Source organism: Etheostoma spectabile, chromosome 2 (assembly GCF_008692095.1).
Source record: "Etheostoma spectabile isolate EspeVRDwgs_2016 chromosome 2, UIUC_Espe_1.0, whole genome shotgun sequence".
NCBI classification, from domain to species: Eukaryota; Metazoa; Chordata; class Actinopteri; order Perciformes; family Percidae; genus Etheostoma; species Etheostoma spectabile.
This window is the reverse complement of record NC_045734.1, coordinates 11461809-11469956: the sequence shown is the minus strand read 5'-3', so window position 1 is coordinate 11469956 and position 8148 is coordinate 11461809. Positions and strand designations below refer to the sequence as shown.

Here is an 8148-nt window from a genome sequence, read left to right as displayed (position 1 = left end):
TGTGGCGAAAGACAAGAAAAAGGTGTTCCGGTAGTCTGTTGATACGGAGTAGACTACAGAAATGATAGGTTCCTGTTATCAAAATGATTTTTAATGTAATGGCTCAATAGTGAAATGATGTTGACAATGTGGATAAGGTTGTTATAGTTCGCTGACCATATGTAGGCTATTCATTTGAGCCAGAGTAGGCTACGACGTTCTGGATGAAGAGAAGGAGAGAGAGCGAGAGGCAGCGGGAAGAGGAGGGTCTGCTTCACCCTCCTCTGCCCGCTGCCTCTCGCTCTCAAGCAGTGGCTGAAGGGCTGCGAGGCTCAGGATATAGTGGTAGTGCTCCCGTGGGTGCTATGCTGTGGCTTATCATGGTCGACTGTGTCGGTCATTATCAGACAAACATGCAACTCCACCTCCTCATCTGTCCAGACAAAATTGTCAGCTTTTGTTGTTTGCTTTGCCATGTTTTGTGCTATTAGGGAGAGAAGTAGAAGGAAGGTTGTACGCTGCCGCGCAGACTTGGTGGTGTTGCAGTGCTTCACACTATCACCTAGCCGCCTGGTGTGCATACTATGTTGAATTACATACACTTTTGCGTCACTATATGCACGCTAATCTATTATCACAACTAAACGCGGAATAAAAATTATAAGTCAACGGCACCTTTTGCGGTGTGTGTGTTGTGTGTGTGGGTGTGGTGTGTGTGTGTGTGGGTGGGTGTGTGTGTGGTGGGGTGTTGGGGTGGTGTGTTGTGTGTGTGTGTGTGTGTGTGTGTGTGTGTGTGTGTGTGTGTGTGTGTGGTGTGTGTGTGTGTGTGTGTGTGTGTGTGTGTGTGTATATATAATGTGTTTTGCTGCATAATGCTTTGCTGCATACCTTGGTTGTAACAAGTGTTTATTTCACAAAGTTGCTCTTCTATCCGCTTGAATCAGTCGGCCCATTCTCCTCTGACCTCTAGCATCAACAAGGCATTTTCGCCCACAGGACTGCCCATACTGGATGTTTTTCCCTTTTCACACCATTCTTTGTAAACCCTAGAAAAGGTTGTGCGTGAAAATCCCAGTAACTGAGCAGATTGTGAAATACTCAGACTGGCCGTCTGGCACAACAACCATTCCACGCTCAAATTGCTTAAATCACTTTCTTTCCATTCTGACATTCAGTTTGGAGTTCAGGAGATTGTCTGACCAGGACCACACCCTAAATGCATTGAAGCAACTGCCATGTGATGGTTGATTAGATAATTGCATCAATGAGAAATTGAACAGGTGTTTCCTAAAATCCTTTAGGTGAGTGTATATGTGTGTGGATATGTATGTATTTATATATTGTGTGGTGTGTAGTGTGTGTAATGTGTGTGGTGTGTGTGTGTGTGTGTATATATAATCTATTATATATATATATATATATTATATATCACACCACCGGCCACTTTATTAGGTACACCTGTCCAACTGCTCGTTAACACTTAATTTCTAAGCAGCCAATCACATGCGGCAACTCAGTGCATTAGGCATGTAGACATGGTCAAGAGAATCTCTGCAGTTCAAACCGAGCATCGTATGGGGAAGAAAGGTGATTTGATATATAGTGTATATATATATGATGTATTATATATATATATATGTGTATGTATATATATATGTATATATAATGTGGTGTGTGTATATATGTGTGTGTGTGTGTGTGGGGTGTGTGTGTGTGGTGTGTGTATATTGTGTGTTGTGTATTGTGGTGTGTGTTGTGTGTGTGTATAGTGTGTGTGTGTGTTGTGTTGTGTTATATATAATATATATATATTATATATATATATATATGTGTGTGTGTGTATATATGTGTATGTACAGTGTTGTGTGTACTGTATATGTACAACAGTATGTGTCTATATACTACCGTTCAAAGTTTGGGGTCACCAAACAAGTTGTGTGTTTTCCTGAAAAGTCACACTATTCACCACCATACGTTGTGAAATGAATAGAAAGTAGAGTCAAGACATGACAAGGTTAGAAATAATGATTTGGATTTGAAATAAGATTTTTTTTACATCAAACTTGCTTTCGTCAAAGAATCCTCCATTTGCGCAATTACAGCATTGCAGACCTTTGGATTCTAGCTGTTAATTTGTTGAGGTAATGGAGAAATTGCACCCACGCTTCCAGAAGCAGCTCCCACAAGTTGGATTGGTTGGATGGGCACTTCTGCGTACCATACGGTCAAGCTGTGCTCCACAAAAGCTCAATGGGGTTCAGATCTGGGGACTGCGTGGCCACTCCATTACCGATAGAATACCAGCTGCCTGCTTCTGCTCTAAAATAGTTTTGCACAATTTGGAGGTGTGTTTAGGGTATTGTCCTGTGTAGGATGAAATTGGCTCCAATCAAGCGCTGTCCACTGGGTATGGCATGGCGTTGCAAAATGGAGTGATAGCCTTTCTTATTCAGAATCCTTTTACCCTGTACAAATCTCCCACCTTACCAGCATCAAAGCAACCCAGACCATCATATTACCTCCACCATGCTTAACAGATGGCGTCAGGCATTCTTCAGCATCTTTATTTGTTCTGCGTCTCACAAACGTTCTTCTTTGTGATCCAAACACCTCAAACTGGATTCATCCGTCCACAACATTTTTTCCAGTTCCTCTGTCCAATGCTGGGTTCTTTTGCCCATTAATCTTTTTCTTTATTGGCCATGCTCAGATATGGCTTTTTCTTTGCCACTCTGCCCTGAGCCCAGAATCCCGCAGCCGCCTCTTCAGTAGATGTTGACACTGGTGTTTTGCGGGTACTATTTAATGAAGATGCCAGTTGGGGACCTGTGAGGCGTCTGTTTCTCAAACTAGAGACTCTAATGTACTTATCTTCTTGCTCAGTGTGGAACGCGGCCTCCCACTTCTTTTTCTACTCGGTTAGAGCTGTTTGTGCTGTCCTCTGAAGGGAGTAGTACATACCGTGTAGGAAATCTTCAAATTCTTAGCAATGTCTCGCATAGAATAGCCTTCATTTCTAAGGACAAGAAGGCCTTTTGAGCGTTTAATTGACCCCACAATGTGATGCTCCAAGAAATCCAATCTGCTCAAAGGAAGGTCAGTTTTGTAGCTTCTGTAACGACCTAAACTGTTTCAGATGTACGAACATGATTGCACAGGGTTTTCTAATCATCATTAGCCTTCTGAGCCAATGAGCAAACACATTGTACCATTAGAACACTGGATGATAGTTGCTGGAAATGGGCCTCTATACACCTATGTAGATATTGCAACAAAAAACAGACATTTGCAGTTAGAATAGTCATTTACCACATTAGCAATGTAGAGTGTATTTCTTCAAAGTAAGACTAGTTTAAAGTTATCTTCATTGAAAGTACAGTGGCTTTTCCTTCAAAATAAGGACATTTCAATGTGACCCCAAACTTTTGAACGTGTGTGTGTGTTGTGTGTGTTGTGGTTGTGTGTGTGTGTGTGTGTGTGTGTGTGTGTGTGGGTTGTGTGTGTGTGTGTGTTGTGTGTGTGTGTGTGTGTGTGTGTGTGTGGTGTGGTGTGTGTGGTTACAGTACGTGTATCGTATATGTACAGTATGTGGATACATATAGATGTATATACTGTATGTGTATATGTAAATATGTACTGTATATGTATATATGTACATACAGTATGTGTATGTGTATATATGTGTGTGTGTGTGTGTGTGTATATGTGTGTGTATATATATGTATATGTGTATATATATATATATATGTGTGTATATATATATGTATATGTGTGTGTATATATATATGTATATATGTGTATATATATGTATATATGTGTATATATATATGTATATGTATATGTATATATGTATGTATGTAAATGTATATATGTATGTATATGTATGTAAATATGTATGTAAATGTATATATGTATGTGTGTGTGTGTATGCTGTATGTGCGTGTATGTTTGTGTGTCTGGCTGCTTGCATAAGTGCGTGACTGTCTACAATTTGGGCTCACACATCGTCCTGTCAGGGGTCTGTGCAGCTAATCTTTATGCACTCTGTGACCTCCTCACTGCAAACCCTGCTAAATATATTATTCCCCTGGGCCTTTCATTGCTGCTTGGTGTCAGAAATCAATATGTATGAGGAGCGTAGATGGGAATTTCTAATAGATCTCTGCGGCCCTGCGCTGCTCTTCAATATCTGCCTTGGACTATTAGTGCCGGCTCAGTGGCGGTGAAATAACCGAGATAATCTTTTAAGGTACCTTTCTTAAGGTGGAACGGCAACTGCCACTCTGCATATCCTCCTCCGTATACCTGAATGTTACAGATGGATTTATTGTTCAGGGATGTTTATCTAAAGTGGTATGCATGCTTTCTGTGATTTTTACTGCCTTCTTAAAAGGGTTTAAAGTTGTTTAATGCGAGGGATGTAGTAAAATATCACTGAAAATCAAATTATTGCCATAGAATTATATACAAAGTAAAAATATCATCTCATAACAACATAAATACAAATGATTCCTTACAAGAGGCCACACACCCTCTACAGAAATATAGATGCATTGCGTTATATATGTGTGTATATATGTATATATACGGTATATGTATATGTGTGTTTTACATCTGTATGCTGATGTGAGATATTTTTGTGAATACATACGTGCTTGTGTAGGTGCAAGTGTGTCTGGAGGGATGTGCCACAGTTCTAATTGCCCATATTCCTAATGCGGGGATGATTTGCTGCAGCACTTAGCTGCAGCGGCACAGAAACCTGACTCTAGTTTCTGTCTCTCTCCCCTCCACCCGTTACACCCCCTCCCCACCTCCCTGCCTCTCTCCCCACTACGTTGAGGAGGAAAGGAAGAGACATCCGGCATCAGCAGGCAGTTAGGGGAATGGCGGGAGAGGTGGAGGGAAGGAGAATAGGAGCAGGGGAGTGGGGGGTGGTGGTGGTTGGCTCGGACGGCGTGTGGTCTCGAGGGAGGGAGAGGAGGAGGAGGCTGAAATTATTCTACGGTCACAGCCCCCCCCTTTATCTCCCAGTGAGGACCTCGGTGTATAATCCTTGGCGCTCGCCTGGCTCGTATATCTGCCGTCCCTGAGACAAAGGTTATATCTCTCTCCTTCAGGACCCCTGGTTGCTGACCAAAGACCACAAACCTGCTCTGTTATCACCACATCATCAGCCCTGTGGAGACAAAAATTAATCACACCAATGACCTTCATTTTTCAAAGATTTATCTTGTATATTTATTAAAACTGGCAAAAAATTATAACGTCATATTAGGAAAAGACTACCTGAAGTGTCTTGATGGGCTTATTAACGTGATTGGTGCTTTGCCGTGTTCCTTAGGTAGCCCAGTGTTTGCTGTTTTTGTTGACATGTTGGCCCAGAAATGCGTGTAATTCCACTCATTCACAAAAGTTTCTCCTCTATTCCCTCCCCGCTTGTGAAGCATCACAAACCCACGGCCCTGACTGTGAGCACCCATAAGATGAGAATAATTACTAGTCTCTTATTCCCTCTCTGCCATTACAGTCTTTGCTTGGTTTAGGCATTACCTAATTGTGGTGCAGCCACTTGATAGCAATTGTAAGGGGTTGAATTATCAAGAGACATTTAGAAGTAATGCAATTGCCTGTGTCATTTGGAGCATTTTGTAGGTTTGGGATTTATTAAGGTATGTTGGCGAGTCGAGTGTTGAAACAGAGGTGTGAAACAGCAGTTAGGCTCAAATTAGGAGAAATTAAAAAAAGGAGTAAAAAAAAAAAAAAAAAAAGGGAGAAAAAAAAAAAAGGAGAAATAAAGGACTCGGGACTTTGGGAATGAGAGACCAAACAGAGAGACATAAGGGGGCAGTGCAGGAAACAGAAATTGAGGGAAAGAAAGAAAAAAAAAAAGAAGAGAAATATTACTATGAAGACTATCAGAAAGAGGCTGAAATAACAAACAAAAAAAGAAATGAAGGAAATATAAATCTAAATCCCCTCCTACTTAGTGCGGGTAAAGCCTATGTCTAAGTCTGGGCATCCAAGTACACTACACGGCCATGATCCCTTCCTTCCACATAGACACACACGAGGCCCTCCTCTCTCATGCTGCTCATCTAAATAATTACCTCCCCTAGGTACCAGTACCCAGGGATACACCACGCACGTGCTGGGGGGGAGGGGAATTTGTGGTGGTGTAGGAAAACATCAGGGGGAATTGGCTTCTGAAAGACAGGCATCATGGCAGGCGTACGGTCTCCTAATTACGCAAGGTCTCCAACCGCCATTAGGAGCTGTCAGTAACATGAGGGGACGCAACCAGCCGCTAAAGAACAGAGTACGACCGCAATCCGTGTGGGTGTGTGTGTGTGGTGTGTGTGGTGTGGTTGTGTGTGTGTGTGTGTGTGGGTGTGTGTGTGTGTGGTGTGTGTGTGTGTGTGTGGTGTGGTGTGGTGTGTGGGTGTTGTGTGTGGGTGGTGTGTGTGTGTGTGTGTGGGTGTGTGTGTGGTGTGTGTGTGGGCAAGTATTGGCAGGTGCTTTGGTATACGATCTGAACTTATTTTTGTTTGTTTATTTCAGTGTCTTGAACTTATAATGGATTATTAAACCTTTAATTAATGTAGTCGTGAAGACATGCTTGTGTTTATACCTTTTTCGTCTTGTTCTTCTAGGTTTGTGCTTAAAGATTATTGTTTTCATTATCACCAAAAGAGCTTCATGTATAATCCTGTGAAAGCTTGGTTTAATTTGGTTTTGGCACATTGTTTTGTCTTTGTGTATGTTTGCAAACTCAAGTAAAATAATTTTTGCATAATGAAGTTAAACTTAAATTGGATGGCAGTGAAAAAATTAAAAATATCTTTGCAGCCAAGATCAAATTCCTTAACATTCATTTCCAACTCTGGAAACCAAGGTGTATATTTTGTGTGCGCAATATATCATGAAGTAAAGAAATGCCAATCTGGTGGGAAAACCAAGACATGCTTTATACGCTTTTGCTCAACGTGGATCGCATTTAGAGTCTGATGACATCCATTTACTTATAATCAGGTCATTAATCAAATAATGTTTATATCATGTATTTGAATCCTTAGACTCCGATATTGTGGCTGATAAGCACTGACTTTGTGAGAGTGATGTATAGCAGTAATTTGTATAGCAGTTTGCATCATTACTACAAAATGTATCCTTACTATTACATACAAGCCCTTGGTTCAGACATTGCACGCTTGTCCGGTAGTGGGGTCAGTGTCCATGTCGTGTCTGTTTGCATATGGTCCCCATGTGCCTGGCCTGTTGTTGACTGGATGAGGTCTGTGGTGCTTTGTCCCCTTTGATGTTCTGTCGCAGCTGGGATGGGGTGAAGTTCACCAACCTGGCAACAAGCCAAGTGAGTTTCTAGGTCTGCTCCTACTGTATTGAGCTGTTCTTCTGCACCTGTGCACCTGTTCACTGAATCCACAAACAAACCATGTAAAAGGAAGCCGGCACACAAAAAGCCCAGTGCTGTCTGTCAAGATAAGAAACCTAAAATAAGTAAATACTGTTGGGTCAAGAAAGACTACTTTTGCCAGACTGTGAATGCATCCTGGGAAATACTGCTACCACAAATTTTACTTTTTATAATGGTTCATTGGACTTTTACTAATCAATAAACTTTGCTCTTTTCAATAAAATACAATCACTTTATTTACTGATCATCAAATGGAGCTTTTACTAACTTAAACAATACTGTTGCCCAACCAGCATCCAACTTTTATCAAATGACAACTTTAAAAAAGAAAATACAATATGCAGATTAGTCTTGCCCACTGCACATGTTGAGAATCTAGTCCCCCTAGCTAAGCTTTTCCAGGACGCCGGTCTGATTGATAATTGTAATATTTGTAGCTTTCCAAACACCCCTAACAAAACTAAAATCAGACATTTCGAAAACAGACGTTAATGTTCTCCAGTGTATCCAGGGTACTTTTCATCGGGACATTTTAATTTGGACAGTATTTTGGTTCATGGAAACTACTTGCAAGAATTATGACATTTCCATCAGCTGCTGTACTTTGTTGATTTAATAATAATATTTGTGGCACTTCAGTGATGCATACGCACCTCAACGTTAAATCAAACCCTCTGTTGTAATATTGCTAAAAGCTTTAGTGCCCAATTTTTTGATATTAATGAATGTCCGTT

General features: G+C 41.1%; 1 long non-coding RNA gene across 1 annotated transcript in view; it reads left to right on the top strand.

Moving 5' to 3' along the window:
* Nucleotides 1-271: 271 nt before the first annotated feature.
* Nucleotides 272-8148, top strand: part of LOC116697831 (uncharacterized) — a 70100-nt gene continuing 62223 nt past the window's right edge. The window contains exon 1 of the long non-coding RNA XR_004334059.1: nt 272-516. This is a non-coding gene — a long non-coding RNA (uncharacterized LOC116697831). The remainder of the gene's footprint in view (nt 517-8148) is intronic.